Source organism: Ixodes scapularis, unplaced genomic scaffold (genome assembly GCF_016920785.2).
Source record: "Ixodes scapularis isolate PalLabHiFi unplaced genomic scaffold, ASM1692078v2 PGA_scaffold0__279_contigs__length_252992795, whole genome shotgun sequence".
NCBI lineage: Eukaryota > Metazoa > Arthropoda > Arachnida > Ixodida > Ixodidae > Ixodes > Ixodes scapularis.
This window is the reverse complement of record NW_024609835.1, coordinates 154,578,267-154,606,146: the sequence shown is the minus strand read 5'-3', so window position 1 is coordinate 154,606,146 and position 27,880 is coordinate 154,578,267.

The window sequence follows — 27,880 nt, the reverse complement described above, 5'->3', positions numbered from 1 at the left end:
GCCATAGTAAATCCTAATCTGGGAATTCGGGGCATGCCAAGGTTTGGCATTTCTCTGGTCTGCCAGAGGAGCGCCAAAGTTGGTGCCATACTTCAGCCATAACTGCCAGAGCAACGCCTAATTTCGGTATTTGGGACGTGCCAAGGTTTGGCGTTTCTCTGGTCCGCCAGAGGAGCGCCAAAGTTGGTGCCATACTTCAGCCATAGCTGCCAGAGCAACGCCTAATTTCGGTATTTGGGACGTGCCAAAGTGGCTTTTCTCGGGTCCGCCACAGGATTGCCGAAGTAGTGCAATACTAGAGCTATAACTGCCACAGCAATGCCCAATTTGGGTATTTTGGACATGCCAAAGTTTGGCGTTGCTCTGGTCCGCCAGAGGAGCGCTAAAGTTGGTGCCAGATTTGAGCCATAACTGCCATAATAAAACCTAAACTGGGAATTCGGGGCATGCCAAGGTTTGGCGCTTCTCTGGTCCGCCAGAGGAGCGCCAAAGTTGGTGCCATACTTCAGCCATAACTGCCAGAGCAACGCCTAATTTCGGTATTTGGGACGTGCCAAGGTTTGGCGTTTCTCTGGTCCGCCAGAGGAGCGCCAAAGTTGGTGCCATACTTCAGCCATAGCTGCCAGAGCAACGCCTCATTTCGGTATTTGGGACGTGCTAAGGTTTGGCGTTTCTCTGGTCCGCCAGAGGAGCGCCAAAGTTGATGCAATAATTCAGCCATAACTGCCAGAGCAACGCCTAATTTGGGTATTTCGGACACGCCAAAATTTGGCGTTTCTCTGATACGCCACAGGACTGCCGAAGTGTGCCATACTTGAGCCATAACTACCAAAGCAACGCCTAATTTCGGTATTTCAGCCTCGCCGAGTTTGTCTTTTCTCTGGTCCGCCACAGTTGTGCCAAAGGAAGTGCCAGACTTGAGCCATAACTGCCGCAGTAAATGTTAATTTGTCGATTCGGGGCATGCCGAAGTTTGGCTCTTTTCTGGCTACCCACTGAAGTGCCAAATAAGTGCCAAAAGTGGCAAAGAAAGCCGAGAGGCCAGCGCAAGTTTCGAATATCTCTGGTGTGTCACAGAAGTGCTCTTTTACGCGTCCCAGGAGAGAAATAAAATAAATAAGCGTTGGAAGCACGATAGTAAGATGTCATCACCTCCGTTCCCAAGCAGCACGGCAATACTTTGCAGTATCGTGCCAGTGCCGGCCGAAAGTCGGTTACAATATCGCTCAACTGTCCAGTTTTGCACCACCGTTTGATACCCGGCAGGTATTGCCGTACAGCTGTTTCGGCCCGGCCTAGCGTTCGCGTAATATTGTGCGAAAAATCTACGATGCGTCTGCTTCGTATTGGCCGAACGTTGTGCAAGTATGTGTACGTTACATGTCATTTCTTGCATATCCAATCACTTATACGGACAAACAAATTTTTTCGATCGCTCCCAGAAGTTTATTAAACAACTATCATTACACACAGTGTATTCTCAACATATTTACAAAGGTCACACTTCTCTGTAAAACGAAAAGCAAATTATAAAATACAATTAACACTGTCCTCATGCCAAGCAAAACTCATCACACGTAAAACCGCGGAGAATGAAAGGAAAGCAGGGCGACTATCAGAACCATGCTTGCAGTGCACTTACTAATAAAAGAGCGACATCATGTAATCCTTGATAGATGCATAATCCAACTCAGGCACCCCACAAACACATTCGAGGAAGAAGGTTGCGCACATTCAACTGACGTGTCGTCGTCGGCGAAGAGCAGTTTTTGTCGAAGCGTGTCCAACAAACACATCACAAGTATTCCACGAACTCCGGTGCAAAAAATGACTGTTACCGAAAAATTGGCATGGACGTATTCCGACCGTTTACGACGAAAAAACACGGCCGCGTCTGCAACGCACGAAAGCAACAGAACACTGAAGAGCCCAGTTCGAAAACCGGACCTACGTGGCCTGCTTATTTCTATAACTAGGCAAACGGCGCAAACGACAGCCCCAGAGATCCCATCAGCGTGACAGAAAAAGTCACGTGACAAATTTTCGTCCAAACTTTTTTGTCCTACGCGTCCTATGTAGAGAGGTCACGCTGAGTAACGCGTTTCGCTTCATCCTTTTGATTTGCTTAAAGCGGCTGTCGCGCTCGCTGACAGCCACACGAAGACGTAAAAGCAGGTGGGGAGGATTTGCAAAAGGCGAGGTCGAAGGGGCATCAACAACGCATAAAAGGAAAGGCCGCTTCTGCCGGTGACCTTGTCGCCTTGCCTAGTCTGTCAGCGTGCGGCTTCCATTAAAGGGGTCATGAAACGCTTTTCCAACTTTTTCCTGTTTCGCTTTCCTCCTGAACTCATAAATCGCGCATTCCACCAAACAGTTCAAGAAGACGAAAAGGGGGAGTCCCCTCTTGCTCGCACTCCCGTTTGTGTAATCCCGGACACATCCATTCTCCCCCTAGAAGATTAGCCCGTCGCTCAAAATTCAGACAAAAGTCGCTTTCCCCACCCCGTTCATTCCGAAGCTGACAGTGCTGTTGAAGCTACGTGCTCGTTGGGCCAGCCACACTTGCCACGTGAGCGTGGCAAATGTGGCTGCAGAGAATGAAGTCAGGTGATGAAAGGGAGGCGGCTGATTGGTCCGGCAAGCGTGTTGCTTCCACCAGAATGTCAGCTTAGGGGTGAAGGGAATAAGTGAGGTCCGGTTGCGTGTGAGGTCAGTTTGGACCCGATAACGCGCTTTTGGGACCTCGGTTGTATCACAGTGAAAAGGCAGAGAGGTTGCGAAGGGGAGGAGGTACGAAATAGTCCGCTCTGTTTTCAAATTTTCGCACTGAAAGTCAGGCTTTTGACTTTCTACCTTTTTCTTTTGGTCCACTGAACGATGTGCTATTAGTAAAATCCCAATCTAAAATGATTTATCCCAACTCAAAAATCGTTTCATGGGCCCTTTAAGGGCCTAAGAAAGATAATCTCCTTTCTTGAGAGCGAAATGGACGGGGTGGTTATGTTTTCCGGGCTTGTCGCCATCCGATAGGCCTCAATTATTTCTGTCCCCATTTGCTCGCAGTGGCCTCCCATGGCTGTCGTGCCGGTGAAATTAGGAGCGCAAAAATACTCCACAAGCCGGGCGAAGACGTGATAAATGTAATAACAAAAACGGCTTGACATCACAAAAATAACAATTTAATTAAACGTTTCGCCTCCCATGCGGGAGGCATCTTCAGTAGAGCGCAGAGCGAGTGAGAGTCGCACAAAAAAGTTCGGTTATTTAGGCATAAAGTTTGTGTACACGTCCGGCAGGGGGCCACGGTTCTTGTTTACCAGCGATGAATCACTTCCGCGTTTGTCGTTCTGGATGAACCAAGATTCCAGCAGCTTCCTCGGTTCCCACCTTTTATCCCCCTCCAAGGTGGATGCCTTGTCAATGTCAAATTGGTGTCCTGACGTCCATGCGTGGTCGACGAGTTCGGACATGAAGCGGGTGGCGGTCCCGTGCGTGTTCTTTTAGTCTTGTTTTTCTTTTTCGTCTCGTCGCTCCAATGTAGGAAGCGTCACATTCCTTGCACTGTACCTGGTAAATCACGACCCTTTCTGCCTCTGGCAGGGTCGGATCTTTTGGCTTGGAGATAACATTGGCGATTGTTCTGTAGGGTTTGTATACAGTTCGTACCCCCAACGGCCCAAAGCCGCGTCCCAATGCCTCCGAAACCCTTAACGTAACGTGTTCGTTCGGCTCAATCCAGGCGCCGATGGGACATTTGTTTGTTGGTCAACAAGAACGCATTGGTCTTAATGAGTTGAAGTCAGACAGCTCCATCATGATTTTAAAGGCCGACAAAGGAAAAAGAACCGTTGTGCTTGATAGGGATGACTACATGAAGAAGATGTATGGAGTTATAAACGACAGTCACTATTTCGTGAGGCTATCAAGAGATCCCGCCGCTAAGTCCGAAAGAGAGTTAGTTGACCACCTTCGAGAGCTGAAAAAGAAAGGACGCATCAGTGACGACCTATACCGTCGTCTCTTCTCCTTTGACGCCGCGACACCCAAGATGTATGAACTCCCCAAAATTCACAAACCGGGTTGCCCCCTACGCCCGATTGTATCTTTTATTAGTTCATCCACTTACAGCCTTTCCAAATATCTGGTTATGATTCTGAGCCCTCTTACAAGAAAAAATGAGTTTAGCCTCCGGAATTCCCATGACTTTGTTGAACTTATACGCGCTCAGACCCTGCTACCGCACGAGGCTATGGTATCCTTTGATGTGATTTCATTATTTACGAATGTCCCCAACGCCCTGGCGGTTGATGTCGCCCGTGACCGGTTGTTGGCAGACCAGTCGTTGTCCACTCGCACAACCCTCCTTGTTGAAGACGTTATACTCCTTTTGCGTTTTTGTCTCAAGCAGTGTAATCTTAGTTTTAATGGGGACATATATCATCAGGTCAGCGGATGCCCTATGGGGAGTTCAGTTTCCGTCACCGTCTCGAATCTCGTCATGGAATATGTTGAGGAAAGGTAATGTCTGGCATTGATTTCCCCGTGAAGTTCTACCGTCGTTATGTCGATGACACTTTTGTAATGGTTAACAGAGAGAACGTAACTGATTTTCACCGCAATTTGAATAGTGTCCACCCCTCAATTCAGTTCACCTGCGAACATGAAACCGATAGTACCTTGCCGTGTTTAGATGTACGTGTCCATAGAACTAGTGAACCCTTTTTTAAGATGGAGACATCCGTATATCGTAAACCATGTGACAGACAAAACTTTCTTGACTACAACTCTCATCACCCTACTCAACACAAAAGCTCAGTTGTAAGATCGTTACTTCATCGTTCAGAAACTGTCCCATCTAAGTCAACACTTAGCATTCAAGAACTTAGCCATGTGCGGGAGGCTTTGAAAAAACGTAACTACCCCGACTGGTTTGTCAATCGCGTTAAGAAACAAATGTCCCATCGGCGCCCGGATCGAGCCGAACGAACACGTGACGTCGTGTGCATCCCGGAGGCATTGGGACGCGCCCTTAGGCCGTTGGGGGTACGAAAGAACAATTGTCAATGTTATCTCCATGCCAAAAGACCCGACCCCGCCAGAAGCAGAAAGGGGCGTGATCTACCAGGTGCACTGCAAGGAATGTGACGCTTCCTATATACACCAACTCATGTTTACAAACAAACCGGAGCGCCCGGAGCGCCCCTAGCGGACGCCACCGGCGCCGCGCATGCGCGATGGGGGTGTGGGCAAGAATCTCGCCGTCGCCCATAAACAAACCATTGAAATGCCATGTTGTTGGCGTCGGTGTGAGTCCCCCTGCCCTTTTTCGTGTTCAAATTGTTGGTTCTACGTCTTCCTGGCGATGTCTAACTATCTTGAGCGGCGTCAGCGAAATTACCGAGGCTCGTTACACCGTAAAACTTCGCGTGAATAATGTGACATGTGGCGATTCATTCCGCGTGGACGCCGCAGATTGTACGCTAAAGCCTGATTCGCACGATGAGATTTTGCTCGGAATTTTTAGTCGCGACGCCGCTCGGGCTGCAAAAGTGTGAACCGTAGCTGAGATGGTCGACGACGATACTGAAAATCGCAAGCAGAATCGGACCAACTGAATTAGGCATAACAAGTCGGTGTTGGTCACTGGTAACAATGACCAACATCTCCTTGTATCTTCTGTTTACATCGAGCCTGCTAACCAACCTTCAAATTTAAGTCTTTTGAGGCCTGCACTCACTTCTTATCGCAAGTACCGGGCCAACATTTGGTCTACGGACCGGCGTCGTCTAAGAGAGCAGACGACAAGCAGAAACGTTTGAAAGAGCAGACGACAATTCGAACGATCAGGCGGCCGTTTGAACTTGAAGACGCACTGAACCTAGACAGGTGGTCCGCACAACTTGAGTTTTCTGGCGTTCATGTTGGAACAAAAGAAATAAATCTGATGACCACAAGTATCCGTGAATTCAGCCCAAAGTGCTTCCCGCCCAAGCAATCGTTGTCCGGTGGCGTCTGTTTTTTTCTTTTCACGGCACATATCCATAATCTCGGACAAACGGAGCACGTGAAAACTGACCTTCAAACCTTTCTCGACACTTTTGGTACGGCCCCAGTCGCGGCGTTTTGACGAGAAGGCAGGTTTTTGTCTGGTTCCTTTCAAAACAACACAGGAATACATGTCTCGCATGGGGACTTCTGCCCACAGCCCCAGACCGGAAGTGCGACCGACGCGCCACCACCGTGCCGTGACGTCACAGAGATGAGTTCGTGTATTGGAGAGACGGGACGAAAAAGAATAACAAGACTAAAAGAACACGCACGGGATGTCGCCAATTCCACGAACGCCACCCGCTTCAAGTCCGAACTCGTCGACCACGCATGGACGTGAGGACACCAATTTGACTTTGTCAAGGCATCGACCTTGGCGAGAGATATAAGGTGGGGACCGAGGAAGCTGCTGGAATCTTGGTTCATCCAGAATGACAAATGCGGAAGCGATTCATCGCTGGTAAACAAGAACCGTGGCCCCCTGCCGGACGTGTACACAAACTTTATGCCTAAATAGCCGAACTTTTTTGTGCGACTCTCACTCGCTCTGTGCTCTACTGAAGATGCCTCCCGCATTGGAGGCGCAACGTTTAATTAAATTGTTATTTTTGTTATGTCAAGCCATTTTTGTTATTACATAAATTAGGAGCGCAACCGGGACATTTTCTCCCGTGAATGACTATCGGGTGCTTTGACTCCGAAGCAGCTCTTTCGGCGTCCATTTGATGTTCTCGGAGTCGGTCGTTGAGGCATCGCCCCGTTTGCCCGATGTACCTGGTCCCGCAGGACAGGGGGATCGCGTACACTTCCTTCGGTTCCTCTCCTTCCGCCAAGATTTCTCTTTCCGGTACTCCCACGGAGCGGGCGGGTTTTGAGGTTGAAGCCGAAAATAAAGTTCGCTCTTTCCACTTTTTTTTGCGTTTCCTCCTCTCCTGCCCTCCTTTCCTCACTTCACCGCCCTCCCCCGAGGGGCCAACACGGAGAATGGATTAGGAGACGCCTCCGTTAATCCGGCATAACCCGCCGTAGAGGGGGCGTGCTGCTTGACTAAAAATTATCTCGCTGCACAAAAAAAATAAAAAAAATAAATAAATAAATAAATAAAAAAAAAAATAAAAAAACGTCGCGGGCAGCGATTTAATGCGCTTTGCCGGATGCGTAATGCTTCGTCCGCCTTGAACAAGCTGGTATGCATTGGACTAACATTTTTCGAAGCGCGGCAGGTTTAGTGTAGGTGCTATCATAATGGTCCTGCAAGACTTCCCTGTCCGCCACAAGCTAGCCAATAATTCAAGGACATAACGACGGCAGCGTATTCAAACAGTGTAAAATAAAACGTATATAATATTTATAAGAACACCATCGTCTTCACTGCTTGGCTTTCAAACTTTTAGCGCCGCAAATAATCGTAATCAAAATATTTTTATAATTGAAGACCCCTCGTCGTGCATCGAACCCGAAATTACGCTTATGTGAAACATGATTCGGCGCGGGAGCAACTCGAGTCACCGTAATTTTTTTTTTTACGTGGATTTTGTTTTTTAATCTTACTGAGGTACCACTGGCAGAACACGAATCGCATACTTGGAAGGATCTGAAAACTCATATAGCTGGTTGAGTGAATGCAATACTATCGCATTCGTTGAAGCTCGATTTGTTGATTCGAACTTCAACAAATCACACGCACCCATTCTCCCTATTTCTGTTTACCCAGTCATAGTCGTTCCCTCACGATGCAATACGAGTACAAGTAACGGCAGTTTATGCAATGTTGACGATACACAGCCGTGATCGCACGGTTTTTAGAAGCGCTATAGAACGAGCACAAGCGTCGAATTTCGGTACTCTGATTGATTTCTGTCTTCCCGCCGTGACACCACACGAGAAAAGCGATTTCGTTCTGTCTGTGAAACTAGGAACAAAGAAATCAAGATATAATCCCGTAATAAAACAACGCGAAATGGATCTCTGCAGCCAATACCCAACCGTTCGCGAGGTGACTGGGCAAAAGCATATATTACCTCCGTGCCTTTACCCTCTGCGCACCGCCAGAGAGAGTCATAGAAACTCCTTTGCGCTATTATCAACACGATTGCGTTTGCAAGCCGGTAGTTTGACTCGGCTGGGATTCGTCCCTTCTGACTTTCATAGCTCTCTATGAAACCAGAAAGCCAGAAAGGTAGATACTTTTCTCCATTGGGTTGGTTTGCCCGGGGCCTCCAGTTATTTACGGCCAAATTCACACTAGAGGCGCTTCAGCAATGTTCACTCTGGTCGACACACGTGCTCCTTAAAGATGCCTGTCGTCAACTCTTTCCCAAAAGATACTTGAAGAGCCAATCTTAGAGGCCGACGGATAACGAGGCCTTAGACCTCAAAGAAATTATAACAGAAATTTGGCGTCGTCATTCCCAAACTGGTTGCCGGACGAAATCCAGGGTTGGTAATAGTAACATAAGATACGTACGGCAGAATTCCCTGCCATAAATAAAATGATTTGGCTAACGCCAATGTAACGCGAAATAGGTGCAAAGAGTTTTGCGATAGGAAGCGTAAACCGAAAAAAAGGAAAAAAAAAGAAAGAAAGAAAGAAAGAAAGAAAGACTGAAGAAAAGGAGAAATTAGAAAAAAAATCTCTGGTGACTTGGCCAAAAAAAATTCTGTTCATGTGATTTTTCTTGCCACGTGACCAAACAAAAAAAAAAAAAAAAAAAAAAAAAACATAACACGAGAAAAAAAACCATCCCCTGCCCGGTTTCGAAGCTAGGCCCTCTTGATCGTGAAACTAGCGCGCTATCCGTTGCGCCAACATAACTTTTTTTTTAATTTCTTTATTGCAGTCAACATAACTTTTTTTTTTCTTTCTTTATTGCAAGTTGCGCCAACATAACTTTGCCAGTAATGCTCACGCATTCCCACATCATAGGCGAAAGCTTAGGTGCCTTCGCAGTTTTTCATGCATGTGTTATTTTTATTTGTGGCAAGGGTTCACGTCCAGAATGCTTTTAGAGTTTTCGACCAAAACGAGTTTTCTTCATCCGAGTCACCTTCTAGAACCAGTAGACCGCACTGGGTCGTCCGGCTAATCAAGCAGCTATTTTCAAATTCTCTGGCGTGCCTGTCCTCGGATCCGAGGTCGCCGTTTGACAAGCTTAACTTTCTTCCACCTGGTAGCCGGAACCACCACGGCCAGCTTTGTTCCGTCCCCACTCCCTCTCGAGAGGATGGCCTCGCCCCGAGGCTAATCCCATTCTCTAAATCTCCTTCCATCCAACGCTTGACCTTTCCCTCCCCGTCCCCCAGCTTCGGGAGAGAAGGTTCTTCTCTGCAGAACGTCTCGTTTGTACAGCGGCTTTAAAGTTCAGAGATTGTCCTGTCTTTATCGTCCCTTTTGTGTCTCCACTTTTTAATGTTTAAAAAGTATCAACACGCTAAAATAGGACAATTTCCGGGATTTCATTTTCATCCCCCAAGTGTGATGCGGGAACCGCGCCATAGAGCCACGGTCGTTTCCGCACTTTGTTATCGCTAGGATTTGACAGTGCTCAATCACAATGCAAGACACGCACAGAGCCAGGCTAGCTTTTGCAATGCGCCGCATAAAGGAATGTCCAAACAGGACACGACTCCGACAAATCGTGAAAATTGAAGCGGGCTTGAAGCGGGCGCGTCCGCTTCAATTTTCACGATTTGTAGGAGTCGTGCGTTTTGTAGTGTCCAGTTTGGACACCCCTTAATAATGATATATCTTGTTGAGACGTGCGCACATCCGTCTTCCGCAGTGTTAGCTCAATGGCAGCACTTTCTGTAAAGGCGGATTCACACCGGGGATAGCAGTCGCGCGATCCAGCTAAATCGCATCGCAAAAAAAAAAAAAAGAAAAAAAAAGTAATTAGTTGGTCAATTTGGCGTGCGCGATGAGCGAGTCCAATGCCTTCGTTGGCGAGTCGCGTCTCAAAAACTCTCGCTCCGAACGCCGTTGGTTGGCTCGGCCTCTCCGCGACTAGAGTGCATCGCAAAACGTCGGGTCAGCAAGCGACTGCTCAAAACCCGTCACTTTTTGCCCGCGATGGTCGCTTTTGCGATGAAAGTTATGGCGCGACTAGATCGCATCGCCGGTGTGAACGCGCCATAATGTCGAACCAGTCTCACGGCGCGTCCCGATATTGGCTTGTGTACCTACGCGCGAGTAAAACATCTGGCACAATTTGCGTTTGCAAAGCCTGCTCCAGCCGCGTCAAAACATTCAGCCAAGCTTTGGACTGCAGAAATCAAGAGACAACCAAAATAAGATAAAGTTGCCAGCCGAATAAAACTTGATATCTATTTAATTAAGATGAAGACCACCCGCGTACATCAAATACCTCATCAGCCGAACTCCAAGGCAGTAAGCCTAGTTCTGGCACTTGTTTGGCACCTTTGGCCCGTCGCTGCCAGATCACAGCCAAACTATCGGGAAGCGAAGCCTAACTTGGGCACTCGCTCGGCGACTTTGGCCCAAAGATGCCAGATCTCAACCGAACTACAAGGTAGTAAGCCTAACTCTGGCACATTTGTGGCGATTTTGGCCCGAATGTGCTAGGTGACCCAGGTAGCACGCCAGAGGAATGCCCAACTTGGGCAAAGGTCTGGCAAACATAAGGGCCCAACTTTGGCGCAGTTCGGTTTTTGCACCATGGCATTCATCAGTGCCAAAGTACGGTGCCTAACTATAGCCTAAGTTGGGCGATCCTATGGCATGCCAAAGTTTGGCTCTTCTCCGGTACGCCAGAGGAGTGCCAAAGTTGGTGCCATACTTGAGCCATAACTGCCATAGTAAATCCTAATCTGGGAATTCGGGGCATGCCAAGGTTTGGCATTTCTCTGGTCTGCCAGAGGAGCGCCAAAGTTGGTGCCATACTTCAGCCATAACTGCCAGAGCAACGCCTAATTTCGGTATTTGGGACGTGCCAAGGTTTGGCGTTTCTCTGGTCCGCCAGAGGAGCGCCAAAGTTGGTGCCATACTTCAGCCATAGCTGCCAGAGCAACGCCTAATTTCGGTATTTGGGACGTGCCAAAGTGGCTTTTCTCGGGTCCGCCACAGGATTGCCGAAGTAGTGCAATACTAGAGCTATAACTGCCACAGCAATGCCCAATTTGGGTATTTTGGACATGCCAAAGTTTGGCGTTGCTCTGGTCCGCCAGAGGAGCGCTAAAGTTGGTGCCAGATTTGAGCCATAACTGCCATAATAAAACCTAAACTGGGAATTCGGGGCATGCCAAGGTTTGGCGCTTCTCTGGTCCGCCAGAGGAGCGCCAAAGTTGGTGCCATACTTCAGCCATAACTGCCAGAGCAACGCCTAATTTCGGTATTTGGGACGTGCCAAGGTTTGGCGTTTCTCTGGTCCGCCAGAGGAGCGCCAAAGTTGGTGCCATACTTCAGCCATAGCTGCCAGAGCAACGCCTCATTTCGGTATTTGGGACGTGCTAAGGTTTGGCGTTTCTCTGGTCCGCCAGAGGAGCGCCAAAGTTGATGCAATAATTCAGCCATAACTGCCAGAGCAACGCCTAATTTGGGTATTTCGGACACGCCAAAATTTGGCGTTTCTCTGATACGCCACAGGACTGCCGAAGTGTGCCATACTTGAGCCATAACTACCAAAGCAACGCCTAATTTCGGTATTTCAGCCTCGCCGAGTTTGTCTTTTCTCTGGTCCGCCACAGTTGTGCCAAAGGAAGTGCCAGACTTGAGCCATAACTGCCGCAGTAAATGTTAATTTGTCGATTCGGGGCATGCCGAAGTTTGGCTCTTTTCTGGCTACCCACTGAAGTGCCAAATAAGTGCCAAAAGTGGCAAAGAAAGCCGAGAGGCCAGCGCAAGTTTCGAATATCTCTGGTGTGTCACAGAAGTGCTCTTTTACGCGTCCCAGGAGAGAAATAAAATAAATAAGCGTTGGAAGCACGATAGTAAGATGTCATCACCTCCGTTCCCAAGCAGCACGGCAATACTTTGCAGTATCGTGCCAGTGCCGGCCGAAAGTCGGTTACAATATCGCTCAACTGTCCAGTTTTGCACCACCGTTTGATACCCGGCAGGTATTGCCGTACAGCTGTTTCGGCCCGGCCTAGCGTTCGCGTAATATTGTGCGAAAAATCTACGATGCGTCTGCTTCGTATTGGCCGAACGTTGTGCAAGTATGTGTACGTTACATGTCATTTCTTGCATATCCAATCACTTATACGGACAAACAAATTTTTTCGATCGCTCCCAGAAGTTTATTAAACAACTATCATTACACACAGTGTATTCTCAACATATTTACAAAGGTCACACTTCTCTGTAAAACGAAAAGCAAATTATAAAATACAATTAACACTGTCCTCATGCCAAGCAAAACTCATCACACGTAAAACCGCGGAGAATGAAAGGAAAGCAGGGCGACTATCAGAACCATGCTTGCAGTGCACTTACTAATAAAAGAGCGACATCATGTAATCCTTGATAGATGCATAATCCAACTCAGGCACCCCACAAACACATTCGAGGAAGAAGGTTGCGCACATTCAACTGACGTGTCGTCGTCGGCGAAGAGCAGTTTTTGTCGAAGCGTGTCCAACAAACACATCACAAGTATTCCACGAACTCCGGTGCAAAAAATGACTGTTACCGAAAAATTGGCATGGACGTATTCCGACCGTTTACGACGAAAAAACACGGCCGCGTCTGCAACGCACGAAAGCAACAGAACACTGAAGAGCCCAGTTCGAAAACCGGACCTACGTGGCCTGCTTATTTCTATAACTAGGCAAACGGCGCAAACGACAGCCCCAGAGATCCCATCAGCGTGACAGAAAAAGTCACGTGACAAATTTTCGTCCAAACTTTTTTGTCCTACGCGTCCTATGTAGAGAGGTCACGCTGAGTAACGCGTTTCGCTTCATCCTTTTGATTTGCTTAAAGCGGCTGTCGCGCTCGCTGACAGCCACACGAAGACGTAAAAGCAGGTGGGGAGGATTTGCAAAAGGCGAGGTCGAAGGGGCATCAACAACGCATAAAAGGAAAGGCCGCTTCTGCCGGTGACCTTGTCGCCTTGCCTAGTCTGTCAGCGTGCGGCTTCCATTAAAGGGGTCATGAAACGCTTTTCCAACTTTTTCCTGTTTCGCTTTCCTCCTGAACTCATAAATCGCGCATTCCACCAAACAGTTCAAGAAGACGAAAAGGGGGAGTCCCCTCTTGCTCGCACTCCCGTTTGTGTAATCCCGGACACATCCATTCTCCCCCTAGAAGATTAGCCCGTCGCTCAAAATTCAGACAAAAGTCGCTTTCCCCACCCCGTTCATTCCGAAGCTGACAGTGCTGTTGAAGCTACGTGCTCGTTGGGCCAGCCACACTTGCCACGTGAGCGTGGCAAATGTGGCTGCAGAGAATGAAGTCAGGTGATGAAAGGGAGGCGGCTGATTGGTCCGGCAAGCGTGTTGCTTCCACCAGAATGTCAGCTTAGGGGTGAAGGGAATAAGTGAGGTCCGGTTGCGTGTGAGGTCAGTTTGGACCCGATAACGCGCTTTTGGGACCTCGGTTGTATCACAGTGAAAAGGCAGAGAGGTTGCGAAGGGGAGGAGGTACGAAATAGTCCGCTCTGTTTTCAAATTTTCGCACTGAAAGTCAGGCTTTTGACTTTCTACCTTTTTCTTTTGGTCCACTGAACGATGTGCTATTAGTAAAATCCCAATCTAAAATGATTTATCCCAACTCAAAAATCGTTTCATGGGCCCTTTAAGGGCCTAAGAAAGATAATCTCCTTTCTTGAGAGCGAAATGGACGGGGTGGTTATGTTTTCCGGGCTTGTCGCCATCCGATAGGCCTCAATTATTTCTGTCCCCATTTGCTCGCAGTGGCCTCCCATGGCTGTCGTGCCGGTGAAATTAGGAGCGCAAAAATACTCCACAAGCCGGGCGAAGACGTGATAAATGTAATAACAAAAACGGCTTGACATCACAAAAATAACAATTTAATTAAACGTTTCGCCTCCCATGCGGGAGGCATCTTCAGTAGAGCGCAGAGCGAGTGAGAGTCGCACAAAAAAGTTCGGTTATTTAGGCATAAAGTTTGTGTACACGTCCGGCAGGGGGCCACGGTTCTTGTTTACCAGCGATGAATCACTTCCGCGTTTGTCGTTCTGGATGAACCAAGATTCCAGCAGCTTCCTCGGTTCCCACCTTTTATCCCCCTCCAAGGTGGATGCCTTGTCAATGTCAAATTGGTGTCCTGACGTCCATGCGTGGTCGACGAGTTCGGACATGAAGCGGGTGGCGGTCCCGTGCGTGTTCTTTTAGTCTTGTTTTTCTTTTTCGTCTCGTCGCTCCAATGTAGGAAGCGTCACATTCCTTGCACTGTACCTGGTAAATCACGACCCTTTCTGCCTCTGGCAGGGTCGGATCTTTTGGCTTGGAGATAACATTGGCGATTGTTCTGTAGGGTTTGTATACAGTTCGTACCCCCAACGGCCCAAAGCCGCGTCCCAATGCCTCCGAAACCCTTAACGTAACGTGTTCGTTCGGCTCAATCCAGGCGCCGATGGGACATTTGTTTGTTGGTCAACAAGAACGCATTGGTCTTAATGAGTTGAAGTCAGACAGCTCCATCATGATTTTAAAGGCCGACAAAGGAAAAAGAACCGTTGTGCTTGATAGGGATGACTACATGAAGAAGATGTATGGAGTTATAAACGACAGTCACTATTTCGTGAGGCTATCAAGAGATCCCGCCGCTAAGTCCGAAAGAGAGTTAGTTGACCACCTTCGAGAGCTGAAAAAGAAAGGACGCATCAGTGACGACCTATACCGTCGTCTCTTCTCCTTTGACGCCGCGACACCCAAGATGTATGAACTCCCCAAAATTCACAAACCGGGTTGCCCCCTACGCCCGATTGTATCTTTTATTAGTTCATCCACTTACAGCCTTTCCAAATATCTGGTTATGATTCTGAGCCCTCTTACAAGAAAAAATGAGTTTAGCCTCCGGAATTCCCATGACTTTGTTGAACTTATACGCGCTCAGACCCTGCTACCGCACGAGGCTATGGTATCCTTTGATGTGATTTCATTATTTACGAATGTCCCCAACGCCCTGGCGGTTGATGTCGCCCGTGACCGGTTGTTGGCAGACCAGTCGTTGTCCACTCGCACAACCCTCCTTGTTGAAGACGTTATACTCCTTTTGCGTTTTTGTCTCAAGCAGTGTAATCTTAGTTTTAATGGGGACATATATCATCAGGTCAGCGGATGCCCTATGGGGAGTTCAGTTTCCGTCACCGTCTCGAATCTCGTCATGGAATATGTTGAGGAAAGGTAATGTCTGGCATTGATTTCCCCGTGAAGTTCTACCGTCGTTATGTCGATGACACTTTTGTAATGGTTAACAGAGAGAACGTAACTGATTTTCACCGCAATTTGAATAGTGTCCACCCCTCAATTCAGTTCACCTGCGAACATGAAACCGATAGTACCTTGCCGTGTTTAGATGTACGTGTCCATAGAACTAGTGAACCCTTTTTTAAGATGGAGACATCCGTATATCGTAAACCATGTGACAGACAAAACTTTCTTGACTACAACTCTCATCACCCTACTCAACACAAAAGCTCAGTTGTAAGATCGTTACTTCATCGTTCAGAAACTGTCCCATCTAAGTCAACACTTAGCATTCAAGAACTTAGCCATGTGCGGGAGGCTTTGAAAAAACGTAACTACCCCGACTGGTTTGTCAATCGCGTTAAGAAACAAATGTCCCATCGGCGCCCGGATCGAGCCGAACGAACACGTGACGTCGTGTGCATCCCGGAGGCATTGGGACGCGCCCTTAGGCCGTTGGGGGTACGAAAGAACAATTGTCAATGTTATCTCCATGCCAAAAGACCCGACCCCGCCAGAAGCAGAAAGGGGCGTGATCTACCAGGTGCACTGCAAGGAATGTGACGCTTCCTATATACACCAACTCATGTTTACAAACAAACCGGAGCGCCCGGAGCGCCCCTAGCGGACGCCACCGGCGCCGCGCATGCGCGATGGGGGTGTGGGCAAGAATCTCGCCGTCGCCCATAAACAAACCATTGAAATGCCATGTTGTTGGCGTCGGTGTGAGTCCCCCTGCCCTTTTTCGTGTTCAAATTGTTGGTTCTACGTCTTCCTGGCGATGTCTAACTATCTTGAGCGGCGTCAGCGAAATTACCGAGGCTCGTTACACCGTAAAACTTCGCGTGAATAATGTGACATGTGGCGATTCATTCCGCGTGGACGCCGCAGATTGTACGCTAAAGCCTGATTCGCACGATGAGATTTTGCTCGGAATTTTTAGTCGCGACGCCGCTCGGGCTGCAAAAGTGTGAACCGTAGCTGAGATGGTCGACGACGATACTGAAAATCGCAAGCAGAATCGGACCAACTGAATTAGGCATAACAAGTCGGTGTTGGTCACTGGTAACAATGACCAACATCTCCTTGTATCTTCTGTTTACATCGAGCCTGCTAACCAACCTTCAAATTTAAGTCTTTTGAGGCCTGCACTCACTTCTTATCGCAAGTACCGGGCCAACATTTGGTCTACGGACCGGCGTCGTCTAAGAGAGCAGACGACAAGCAGAAACGTTTGAAAGAGCAGACGACAATTCGAACGATCAGGCGGCCGTTTGAACTTGAAGACGCACTGAACCTAGACAGGTGGTCCGCACAACTTGAGTTTTCTGGCGTTCATGTTGGAACAAAAGAAATAAATCTGATGACCACAAGTATCCGTGAATTCAGCCCAAAGTGCTTCCCGCCCAAGCAATCGTTGTCCGGTGGCGTCTGTTTTTTTCTTTTCACGGCACATATCCATAATCTCGGACAAACGGAGCACGTGAAAACTGACCTTCAAACCTTTCTCGACACTTTTGGTACGGCCCCAGTCGCGGCGTTTTGACGAGAAGGCAGGTTTTTGTCTGGTTCCTTTCAAAACAACACAGGAATACATGTCTCGCATGGGGACTTCTGCCCACAGCCCCAGACCGGAAGTGCGACCGACGCGCCACCACCGTGCCGTGACGTCACAGAGATGAGTTCGTGTATTGGAGAGACGGGACGAAAAAGAATAACAAGACTAAAAGAACACGCACGGGATGTCGCCAATTCCACGAACGCCACCCGCTTCAAGTCCGAACTCGTCGACCACGCATGGACGTGAGGACACCAATTTGACTTTGTCAAGGCATCGACCTTGGCGAGAGATATAAGGTGGGGACCGAGGAAGCTGCTGGAATCTTGGTTCATCCAGAATGACAAATGCGGAAGCGATTCATCGCTGGTAAACAAGAACCGTGGCCCCCTGCCGGACGTGTACACAAACTTTATGCCTAAATAGCCGAACTTTTTTGTGCGACTCTCACTCGCTCTGTGCTCTACTGAAGATGCCTCCCGCATTGGAGGCGCAACGTTTAATTAAATTGTTATTTTTGTTATGTCAAGCCATTTTTGTTATTACATAAATTAGGAGCGCAACCGGGACATTTTCTCCCGTGAATGACTATCGGGTGCTTTGACTCCGAAGCAGCTCTTTCGGCGTCCATTTGATGTTCTCGGAGTCGGTCGTTGAGGCATCGCCCCGTTTGCCCGATGTACCTGGTCCCGCAGGACAGGGGGATCGCGTACACTTCCTTCGGTTCCTCTCCTTCCGCCAAGATTTCTCTTTCCGGTACTCCCACGGAGCGGGCGGGTTTTGAGGTTGAAGCCGAAAATAAAGTTCGCTCTTTCCACTTTTTTTTGCGTTTCCTCCTCTCCTGCCCTCCTTTCCTCACTTCACCGCCCTCCCCCGAGGGGCCAACACGGAGAATGGATTAGGAGACGCCTCCGTTAATCCGGCATAACCCGCCGTAGAGGGGGCGTGCTGCTTGACTAAAAATTATCTCGCTGCACAAAAAAAATAAAAAAAATAAATAAATAAATAAATAAAAAAAAAAATAAAAAAACGTCGCGGGCAGCGATTTAATGCGCTTTGCCGGATGCGTAATGCTTCGTCCGCCTTGAACAAGCTGGTATGCATTGGACTAACATTTTTCGAAGCGCGGCAGGTTTAGTGTAGGTGCTATCATAATGGTCCTGCAAGACTTCCCTGTCCGCCACAAGCTAGCCAATAATTCAAGGACATAACGACGGCAGCGTATTCAAACAGTGTAAAATAAAACGTATATAATATTTATAAGAACACCATCGTCTTCACTGCTTGGCTTTCAAACTTTTAGCGCCGCAAATAATCGTAATCAAAATATTTTTATAATTGAAGACCCCTCGTCGTGCATCGAACCCGAAATTACGCTTATGTGAAACATGATTCGGCGCGGGAGCAACTCGAGTCACCGTAATTTTTTTTTTTACGTGGATTTTGTTTTTTAATCTTACTGAGGTACCACTGGCAGAACACGAATCGCATACTTGGAAGGATCTGAAAACTCATATAGCTGGTTGAGTGAATGCAATACTATCGCATTCGTTGAAGCTCGATTTGTTGATTCGAACTTCAACAAATCACACGCACCCATTCTCCCTATTTCTGTTTACCCAGTCATAGTCGTTCCCTCACGATGCAATACGAGTACAAGTAACGGCAGTTTATGCAATGTTGACGATACACAGCCGTGATCGCACGGTTTTTAGAAGCGCTATAGAACGAGCACAAGCGTCGAATTTCGGTACTCTGATTGATTTCTGTCTTCCCGCCGTGACACCACACGAGAAAAGCGATTTCGTTCTGTCTGTGAAACTAGGAACAAAGAAATCAAGATATAATCCCGTAATAAAACAACGCGAAATGGATCTCTGCAGCCAATACCCAACCGTTCGCGAGGTGACTGGGCAAAAGCATATATTACCTCCGTGCCTTTACCCTCTGCGCACCGCCAGAGAGAGTCATAGAAACTCCTTTGCGCTATTATCAACACGATTGCGTTTGCAAGCCGGTAGTTTGACTCGGCTGGGATTCGTCCCTTCTGACTTTCATAGCTCTCTATGAAACCAGAAAGCCAGAAAGGTAGATACTTTTCTCCATTGGGTTGGTTTGCCCGGGGCCTCCAGTTATTTACGGCCAAATTCACACTAGAGGCGCTTCAGCAATGTTCACTCTGGTCGACACACGTGCTCCTTAAAGATGCCTGTCGTCAACTCTTTCCCAAAAGATACTTGAAGAGCCAATCTTAGAGGCCGACGGATAACGAGGCCTTAGACCTCAAAGAAATTATAACAGAAATTTGGCGTCGTCATTCCCAAACTGGTTGCCGGACGAAATCCAGGGTTGGTAATAGTAACATAAGATACGTACGGCAGAATTCCCTGCCATAAATAAAATGATTTGGCTAACGCCAATGTAACGCGAAATAGGTGCAAAGAGTTTTGCGATAGGAAGCGTAAACCGAAAAAAAGGAAAAAAAAAGAAAGAAAGAAAGAAAGAAAGAAAGACTGAAGAAAAGGAGAAATTAGAAAAAAAATCTCTGGTGACTTGGCCAAAAAAAATTCTGTTCATGTGATTTTTCTTGCCACGTGACCAAACAAAAAAAAAAAAAAAAAAAAAAAAAACATAACACGAGAAAAAAAACCATCCCCTGCCCGGTTTCGAAGCTAGGCCCTCTTGATCGTGAAACTAGCGCGCTATCCGTTGCGCCAACATAACTTTTTTTTTAATTTCTTTATTGCAGTCAACATAACTTTTTTTTTTCTTTCTTTATTGCAAGTTGCGCCAACATAACTTTGCCAGTAATGCTCACGCATTCCCACATCATAGGCGAAAGCTTAGGTGCCTTCGCAGTTTTTCATGCATGTGTTATTTTTATTTGTGGCAAGGGTTCACGTCCAGAATGCTTTTAGAGTTTTCGACCAAAACGAGTTTTCTTCATCCGAGTCACCTTCTAGAACCAGTAGACCGCACTGGGTCGTCCGGCTAATCAAGCAGCTATTTTCAAATTCTCTGGCGTGCCTGTCCTCGGATCCGAGGTCGCCGTTTGACAAGCTTAACTTTCTTCCACCTGGTAGCCGGAACCACCACGGCCAGCTTTGTTCCGTCCCCACTCCCTCTCGAGAGGATGGCCTCGCCCCGAGGCTAATCCCATTCTCTAAATCTCCTTCCATCCAACGCTTGACCTTTCCCTCCCCGTCCCCCAGCTTCGGGAGAGAAGGTTCTTCTCTGCAGAACGTCTCGTTTGTACAGCGGCTTTAAAGTTCAGAGATTGTCCTGTCTTTATCGTCCCTTTTGTGTCTCCACTTTTTAATGTTTAAAAAGTATCAACACGCTAAAATAGGACAATTTCCGGGATTTCATTTTCATCCCCCAAGTGTGATGCGGGAACCGCGCCATAGAGCCACGGTCGTTTCCGCACTTTGTTATCGCTAGGATTTGACAGTGCTCAATCACAATGCAAGACACGCACAGAGCCAGGCTAGCTTTTGCAATGCGCCGCATAAAGGAATGTCCAAACAGGACACGACTCCGACAAATCGTGAAAATTGAAGCGGGCTTGAAGCGGGCGCGTCCGCTTCAATTTTCACGATTTGTAGGAGTCGTGCGTTTTGTAGTGTCCAGTTTGGACACCCCTTAATAATGATATATCTTGTTGAGACGTGCGCACATCCGTCTTGCGCAGTGTTAGCTCAATGGCAGCACTTTCTGTAAAGGCGGATTCACACCGGGGATAGCAGTCGCGCGATCCAGCTAAATCGCATCGCAAAAAAAAAAAAAAGAAAAAAAAAGTAATTAGTTGGTCAATTTGGCGTGCGCGATGAGCGAGTCCAATGCCTTCGTTGGCGAGTCGCGTCTCAAAAACTCTCGCTCCGAACGCCGTTGGTTGGCTCGGCCTCTCCGCGACTAGAGTGCATCGCAAAACGTCGGGTCAGCAAGCGACTGCTCAAAACCCGTCACTTTTTGCCCGCGATGGTCGCTTTTGCGATGAAAGTTATGGCGCGACTAGATCGCATCGCCGGTGTGAACGCGCCATAATGTCGAACCAGTCTCACGGCGCGTCCCGATATTGGCTTGTGTACCTACGCGCGAGTAAAACATCTGGCACAATTTGCGTTTGCAAAGCCTGCTCCAGCCGCGTCAAAACATTCAGCCAAGCTTTGGACTGCAGAAATCAAGAGACAACCAAAATAAGATAAAGTTGCCAGCCGAATAAAACTTGATATCTATTTAATTAAGATGAAGACCACCCGCGTACATCAAATACCTCATCAGCCGAACTCCAAGGCAGTAAGCCTAGTTCTGGCACTTGTTTGGCACCTTTGGCCCGTCGCTGCCAGATCACAGCCAAACTATCGGGAAGCGAAGCCTAACTTGGGCACTCGCTCGGCGACTTTGGCCCAAAGATGCCAGATCTCAACCGAACTACAAGGTAGTAAGCCTAACTCTGGCACATTTGTGGCGATTTTGGCCCGAATGTGCTAGGTGACAGCCGAACTGTCAAAAAGTGAAGCCTAACTTTGGCATTAGTTTGGCGATTTTGGCCCGAAAATGCCAAAGCTCTGCCGAACTACAAGGTAGTAAGCCTAACTCTGGCACATCTGTGGCGATTTTGGCCCGAATGTGCCTGGTGACAGCCGAACTGTCAAAAAGTGAAGCCTAACTTTGGCATTAGTTTGGCGATTTTGGCCCAAAAATGCCAAAGCTCTGCCGAACTACAAGGTAGTAAGCCTAACTCTGGCACATCTGTGGCGATTTTGGCCCGAATGTGCCAGGTGATAGCCGAACTATGAAAAAGTGAAGCCTAACTTTGGCATTAGTTTGGCGATTTTGGCCCAAAAATGCCAAAGATCTGCCGAACTAACGGGCAGTAACCCTAAATTTGGCATTTGTTAGGCGATTTAGGCCCGAAGGTGCCAGATAATAACCGAACTACCCGGGAGCGAAGCCTAAGTTTGGCACTTGTTTGGCGAATTAGGGCCAAGATACCCAGACTGTTGCCAAGGGAGGTCAGGTTTGGCACTACTTTGGCTACTTCGGGCTTTTTAATGCCCTAAACTGCCAGACGCAAGCCAAGTTTTGGCCCAGAACTCGGTGCTGCCTGGGGAGAGATAAATAAAGGAGCATAATCTTGAACGCAGGAGAAAATCTTATGTAACTGAAAACGTCGCCAGAAAACGACTGGGAAACTTCAATATTTAACCTTTATTTATATATATATATATATATATATATATATCACAATTGCGAAAATGTCGAGAATTTACATCAATAAGCCACACACTGTGCGGACGCAAAAGTCGTAAAGGGAATGCAGATGGATTTGACCGTAAGCCTTCTCTGCTCGTTTTCCTGCCGTGATCAAGCACCACGCAGCCGGGATTGAATAAAATTACAATGTGACTGGATTCCGGTATCTTATTTTGCCGTGGGGTATACCGCACAACCACCGTCGAAAAACGTAGTTTGATGTGTGAATTTAAAGCAGGAAGATAACGACTCCAGTCGGGTGTCGCCAAATGGTGCCTGATAAATGGAAGAACATATCCGCTGACTTCAGCTTTGGAAAGATTTACAGCAGTATCTCAAATTCACTGTCGTTTTGAGCATATGTTGCTCGAGTTGCCGCACATGGAGATCGAATTTTGTTTTTGTTCCGATACCCGTGGGTACTGCTAAACTTGGCCGACATTTGCTTGATTCTTTAAACGGACAATCATCTGTCCGCGAAACGTATATTTGAGTTGTGCAATAGCGTATGGATTGCGCTGAAACTATCCCGAGCCCGCACACTGAGTGGTTCAGTGATGCACCGGAGGAAAGGAATTTTTATGTCGAAACTCTTTGCAACTGATAGTTCTTTGTATACTTTTGCGAAACCCCGTCGTCGTCGAAACAATACGATCCCTCAGATAATCGTAATATAAAGACTAATAATACGAATCTTCACGTTACTTGACCAAAGTGAGCAACATGAATATTCAACTTGGTGCAAACGAACGCCACGAAGTTTCGCCTTTGACATAGTTTTTATCATGTCACCGGCTCCTAGCATCGGCTGCTCTCGAATGTGAGGTGAGATCAAGTATAGGCTGTTCCAGAATCATTTTTCCATGGATTTTGAACTCGCTATAACGCCCAAGATCCCAGAAAGAATTTCCGCCCCAATCGATTGCGGTAAAAGTTTGTGGCATGAAAATGGATACTCTCAAGCTTCATAGTTGCCTCTAGAATACACGCACAATTTTCTAGAATTGGTGCCAATGGCAATTTTGCGAGGGTACACGTGAGAACGTAGTATCCCTAGAAAAAAATCTGCTTCAATGGCGATTGTATAGATGAACGATGTTATTTAAGGGACGCCTTCTACTCGGAACTCGAATCGTTTCCCTTTTTCATAATGCGTTCACTTGCTGCACTATCGCTGAGAAACATTAGAAACCCGTGTTCCGGGGGCTCCCTTCCCTGCCCGCCCGTCACGTGACTCGTTATCGAAAAAAGTTTCAAAAATGGTAGCTCACAAGCCCACGCATAGACACAACGAGCGTTTCCACAGAGGGAAGACGCAGGCACAAAAAAAAATATTTAAGTATAGTGTGCACCAAAGCAGGTCTTTGCGGGTCGCGCGTGCGCTCGCAATTTAGATTCTGGCCGACCCCATAAACTACATTTGCAGCGTGTATAGTGAGCCGCCCGCCCGTTAAGGGACACGCATGACTAATTACGTGGGTATCCCGTGTTTTAGATCTCCCCCTTCCCTGCCTTCCGTTACGGGGGGCTCCCCTGAGCGACGCTATTTCGTGATGACTCACTTCGTGCGCTCAGACCCCGCAGCGTGACGAGCTACACGGGCCGCAGCCTGAAAAGAAACCTTTCAGCCACCACGGCCGGCGGGCGTCAGCACTTCGGCAGCGGTAGAGACGAGAGAGACCGACTCATTTATATTGATCGCTCTAACATTAATGAAGCCTGGAGTCGCGGGTCTATGAGGTGTGGACCCCCGCGCTACTGCGCTTCGCTTCAGCACTACCCCACCCGCCTTCTTGTTTAACATTCCCATTAAGTTAAAATGGAGCCTCGGTGTCGATAACGCCTTTTGTTTTTATACGATTTTTTTTTTTTAGATTCGCCGTTGGTTTTAGTTTTATTTCTTGGTCCAGCTTGTGAAATGAACGCTACTGTGAGAAGGCTGCCATTCCTGAATTGGCTAATGGAATCTCGGCGAGGGCGTAAAATCCTTGTAGGGTGAGCGCAAAATTCCCACGTGGGGACTCGAGGGAAGTGCGCTCCTTAATAAAACAGGCTACAAGTGAGCGGCGCAATAGAGAATGCATGAAGGAACGTCTCCGACCGAGGCTATACTGGAAACTTTGGGTCTAATACACCGGGAGTTCGAAAGTGTCAATGCCCTTTGCCTGGAGCTTTTTTTATGTATCTTCCTGGTGGCTCAAACTTATGAGAGATGGGCCTTCGTAGTATTTTCTTTGCGACCTAACCAAAACCAATTGGAAAAAAGTAAAACCCGGGAAAAGTACATCTTAATATGTTCATTTTTTGTATGTGTGCTGAATATAATTGTCAATATCTATGATACCCTAGAATAATAATGCTTTCTGTCTATAGTTCTTCAAGGTAGTGAGGAATCAAGCATCGTTGAGTAAAGTTTGCAGGACTATATATTTGTAACTAAGTAGGAAGTTACAGCTGAAAACAAAACGTGGTTTTTCTTTCAACTAGTTGAAAATCTCAGCCCAAATATGTTTCCTTCTAACCAACATTTTGAAATGAATAACTAAACCGAGCGTTTAATTTATATTTCCTTTATGATACAATCGCTAGAAGTGGCAAGGGTTTCTGAGAGCAAATTATATTTAAAGATCACGAATATTTTAACTTCCTGATGTTTTTAACCGGCTACGCGTATGGGGTTATTTGTCTTCACATGTGTTTAGACGAGCGGGTGTTTTCTATGCTGTAGTTAGACAACGCCGATTTTTTTCGAAGTAGAATATTATCAAAAGAGCTGATCACATCAGTAAATTGGGCATTATAAAATATTTTACTTAGTAACATATCGATGCTAATTTATTGATCGGGTGGATCACTTACACTTCGTAAATGAGCTGTAACCACAAATTTGCTGGGCAGATTGAGAAATGCACCATGAGATAGTGCAATCAAACTATAATCGTTCTCAAGCCTAAGAGTCTATACAACAGGGAGAGGTGAACTTTCACAGCTTGCTTTGTTTGTATGCAAGTTTCAGGGTATATTCATATCCGTGGAATAAGATACCACGCAAACTTATTTTATTAATTAATGCTTTGAAGAAGTACGTAAACATACACCACATAAACACTGCACTCGCTGGAGAAATTAGACACGTAAAAACTAGTCATAAAGAGCAGCTTTTTATTTTTATAAAAATACTACATAACGGCTTCATCACAAGGCAGTGGAAATAAATTACCAAAATAATGGAATTGTTGACAAGAATAGAAGTTTGAATTCTTTTTTTGCTTTGCATAGCCTGAGAGAACACCGAGCCTTTATAGCAAAATAAATTGAAACGACTGAAAAGGTTTGGAGCAGCCTCTCTACCCAACTTTCAGTTTAAACAATAAAAAAGAAAGCTGTCACACGTAACTTTGTTATGACCTGGCAACTATTCTGAACCAAAATTTGATGCCGAAAAAGACTAAGACGAGCGCGAGTGAACGATCTAAATGTCCCACTTTATATAATGCCCCATCTGTCAAAATAATCTATAGAAATAAGAAAGAAAATCGTTTGTTACCGAAATAAAACAATCTCACGGCATCCTTCAGGTATGCTGCAAGCTGCTAGAACTGGCTTAAAAAATGCTTCAAGAAATTTTGAGATAGTTAAGACGGGTGTTTGAGCAACGACTCCACAGTTGAATCGAATGTGTGGGCTTGTGGTCTCTTTAAAACTGTTTTTCCGTGCGATGGGGGAAATAATTACGCAGAACACTTTTTTTACATTTCAATTTTCAAACATTAATACTTTTCGGGGTTCAGGAGCCGTCGGCGGCATAATATGATATTTTTTTTTAGCAAAATGTATAGCATCATTTTTTTTAAAATTTATCCGTTACCTACATTTCGCCCTGGGTGCATTATTGAAGGGGGGTAACTTACATGTTAATACAACAAATACACAAATGGAGATGCAAAAAATATCAATGCATAGTGACATCTGCTACAAGTAATACAATACGCAATCATACACACACACAAAAAAAAACATTTGAACACAACATACACGTATATACTGTAAGCTGCTAACATCAGCAGAATGCAAAACAACTCATTAGTCATGGATCATTCTCGTGTAAGTAAAGACTTAAAAGACAATCAAATGTTTCATCCGAAGCCGAAACCGCAGCTTCGGGGAGCCTATCCCACTGGTTTATTGTTCGTGGGAAAAATTACGATTGAAAAACAGATGTGCGGCATGATGTTTCCCGTATTTTCTTCGAGTGGTCTAATCTCAGGGAAGTAAAAGTAGGGGGTTTTAGGTAGATGTTCTTATCAATGCCGGTACGTTCACGGACCAATTTATTCAGAAAAGAGTGCTTTGATAACCTCCAGCGAAGTTCGAGCGAGTCCCATGACAATGATTCGACCATGAACGAAGCGCCGTAGCTGAGCACTGCGACGTCAAGGACCACAAAATTGACTTTGACAACACCAGCATCCTGGCTGCTGAGACCAATCCCAGACATAGACTTTTTATTGAATCTTGGCACATACAAACAACGCCAGAAAACATAAATAGATCCCTCGGCACTCTGCCGACCGGCTTCGTGAACGGACTTCGCCACCTCACCGATGCAAAACGATAGACACTGCCGTAGAAGAAGAAGAAAACAGATTACTGCTTCTCAACGGCCATAGCCGCAGTCAAACCCTGAAGAAGAGACCGAGCTGGTCTCGAAACATATGGTTTTGCCTTTTGAATGAGGATTTGGTTGGTGTATATTTTATTTATTATTATTGCTGCTCCCCAAACAGAGAGGCTTCTCTCAAATGTTCACCTTCAATGATTTGTTTAATGCAGTGACACTGGTAAGAAAACGATAAGAGTTAGTAAGAAAACGGACAGAGCGATTTTGGATGGCCTCAAGTTTATTAATTAGGGTTTTAGTGTCAAAATCCCATACTACAGCTGCATATTCTAAGAGGAAACGTACGTTAGAAATGTATAGTGTTTCTTTGACATCACGAGGTGCGTCTTTAAAGTTTCTCTTTATAAAGTTAAGTACCCGTCCTGCTTTCATCGTTATAAATTCCACATGACTACTCCACGTTAGGTTAGATGAAAAAATAACACCCAAATACTTGACATCCTTCGCCAAGGTAATCTGATTTGCACCTAGATAGTAATTAGTCTCTATGTTTAGACGCTTTCTGCTAAAGCGGATACAATTACACTTTGCGAAATTCAGTTTCATTCCCCATTTTTTGCACCATGTGAGTATTTGATGAAGATCAGTTTGTAAAGCGGCAGCATCATCCTGGTTATTTATATCTCTGTATAACACACAATCCTCTGCATATAATCTTATTTTGGAGGTAGTTCCGAAGCCTATATCATTTATATAGGCTAGAAACAGAAGCGGACCGAGCACGGACCCTTAGGGAACACCCGACGTTACAGAAACAAAGTAAGATTCTGAGCCATTAATGACTATCTTTTGGGAGCGACCGGTAAGACAGTCAGCTATCCAACCAAGGACAGAAACAGGTGAACCTAAAGATGATAGTTTTAAAAGCAATACCGAGTGTGGCACGGTATCAAAAGCTTTACTAAAGTCGAACAGTATACAATCAACCTGCTTCCCAGAATCAAAAG